The 2,164-nt window shown below is 40.7% G+C and overlaps 1 long non-coding RNA gene across 2 annotated transcripts; it reads right to left on the minus strand.

The window, feature by feature from the left end:
- Positions 1 to 417: 417 nt before the first annotated feature.
- LOC136117554 (uncharacterized) lies at positions 418 to 1,668 on the minus strand. Of its 2 annotated transcripts, none has more exons than XR_010655093.2 (3): positions 1,439 to 1,668; positions 806 to 1,355; positions 418 to 746 (listed from the first exon to the last, which is right to left on the minus strand). It is a non-coding gene; the product is annotated as an uncharacterized lncRNA (long non-coding RNA). The 2 variants fall into 2 exon arrangements; XR_010655092.2 differs by having other exon boundaries at positions 806 to 1,378.
- Between the last annotated feature and the right edge of the window lie 496 nt (positions 1,669 to 2,164).

Here is a 2,164-nt window from a genome sequence, read left to right on the forward strand (position 1 = left end):
AGGGCGATTTTTTTTTTGGGTGTATAATTGCCGGTCATACAGCCAGTTTTTCGAATCCTATTTCGACTAACTTTCTGTATGATATATTGTCTAAATCCAAAAGTGATTAATCCGACGCAACGGCATTGAATGTATGTATTACCATTCCGTTATTTGTGCCCGACAATATTCCAGTTTCTTTTGCCCACAATTGTACACTTGAAACAATTCCAGTAGATATTTCAGTGCTACTGTTCAACTCAAATATTTCTCAAGTATATTTTCAATTCCAATTGTGTGTAAAATATAACTCAGCCACAGTAAAAAATTCACGATGATAAAACTTTTCCTTAAGATTTGCAGTCTTTATTTTTTACTATGTTCCAGATGCGTGTGTATATTTAGATAAATATTCTAATACAGTCCACTGTAACTACTCTTTCTAATACAGTCCACTCCAACTACTTTTCTCGACCTACAAATACGGCTAAACTATTTCTAAAATTAAAAACAAAGTTACAAATTCCACAAATTTACTCCAGCAAATCGTTGGCAATTTAGTTCTGCAGGTGACAAACAAACGCACCAGCATACAAACATAAGCGAAGTCTTTCCAATTCCCGCAACATTATTCCGCATATGTACAGTGTAGATACATACGTATATCGATATTTTCGCCAATACACAGTGGGTCAAGAGCTCACAATAAAAGTTCCTTCCAAACATCCAATATTAAAGTCCGTAATTCTTTATATAAGTCCGACCATCTGATATAATAAATATTTATTGACTCTGCCTATCCGACAGTGTGACCGTATATACTTACAATCTTAATTGGTTCCTAAATTCTAATTTGATTCCAATCCGTTTCCTTACTTCTGAATTAAAATTCTAAATTATTTAACGTCATGGCAACATCAGTAAAATCCGCTTTAACTCGATTTATGTCCACAGCTGACTGTCTGATCTACTTTGAGGCCACTGTGAACGCTCCAGGTGCTCTTACCCCAACGTTATTCGCCTGTAAAATCCGACGAGATCACTTCAATTCCTTGTGGCAAACGGCAAAGGCAGCATACGACGTATGCTCCGACTGCATTATAGATGCAGGCGAGAGCGCCGCAGACACGAAATCCATACTAAAGTCCAAGTATTACCAAACGTACTCCACTTATTAAATATTTGCCGCGCAGCTGATGGAACAAATTCAAAAAGGCTCCTCCCAAATACCTCAAGCTCCAGTAACTCCGTCCCAAAATTCCACGTCGTATGGCTGTCGGCTCCCTCCTATCGACACAGAGGTTTTCTCTGGCGATTATCTTCGCTGGTCGACTTTCCGGGACCTTTTCACGGCAATATTCATAGACAATCCGAGTCTAACGCCCGTTGAAAAATTATTCTATTTAAATTCAAAAACAAGTGGCGAAGCTCATTCCATAGTTTCAAGATCCCCACTCACCAATGATGGCTTTCGCTCAGCCTGGAATAACCTAACTGAGCGTTTCGAAAATAAGCGATTGCAGGTGAACAGTCACCTGAAAACACTTTTCAATGTGCAATCCATAGCAAAAAAGTCGGGAGCAGCCTTAAAGAAACTTCAACGCACTTTTCAAGGTTTCTTAACTTTCTTAAAATTTTTCGGTGTTAATATTCAGAATTGGGACCCTATCATGGTTTATATGTGCTCGACAAAACTATCAAAGCTCACTCTCTCATTGTGGGAGCAGTCTATCCAAAATAAAGCCAAAAATTTCTACGTGGCCTGAGCTTGATTCCTATTTGACGGAGCGCCATCAAACTCTTGAGGCCGTCGATAGCTTCCGATCTGCCAATTTCCACCACGTCCAACTTCCAAAAATAAATTCCTTCAACACAAGGCTAGTTCCGATACCCAAAGGCTGCGATCTGTGTTTGAAGAAGAACCACCCCGTGCGTATATGTCCACGCTTCCTACAAATGACGGTAGACGATCGCCTAGCCTATACTCAAAGGAAGCAGTTGTGCTCCAATTGCTTTGCAAGCAGCCATCAATCCCGGGATTGCACAAGCGCTCACAACTGTATCACTTGCCAAGATCGGCATCACACATTGCTGCATCGAAACTGCGTCCCTACTACTCCGCCGATTCGCTCCAAGGCCAGTATCCGCCTCAGTTCCACACATCATTTCGTCCTATTCAGCGCAA

This window comes from Drosophila suzukii, chromosome 3 (genome assembly GCF_043229965.1).
Source record: "Drosophila suzukii chromosome 3, CBGP_Dsuzu_IsoJpt1.0, whole genome shotgun sequence".
Classification (NCBI taxonomy): domain Eukaryota; kingdom Metazoa; phylum Arthropoda; class Insecta; order Diptera; family Drosophilidae; genus Drosophila; species Drosophila suzukii.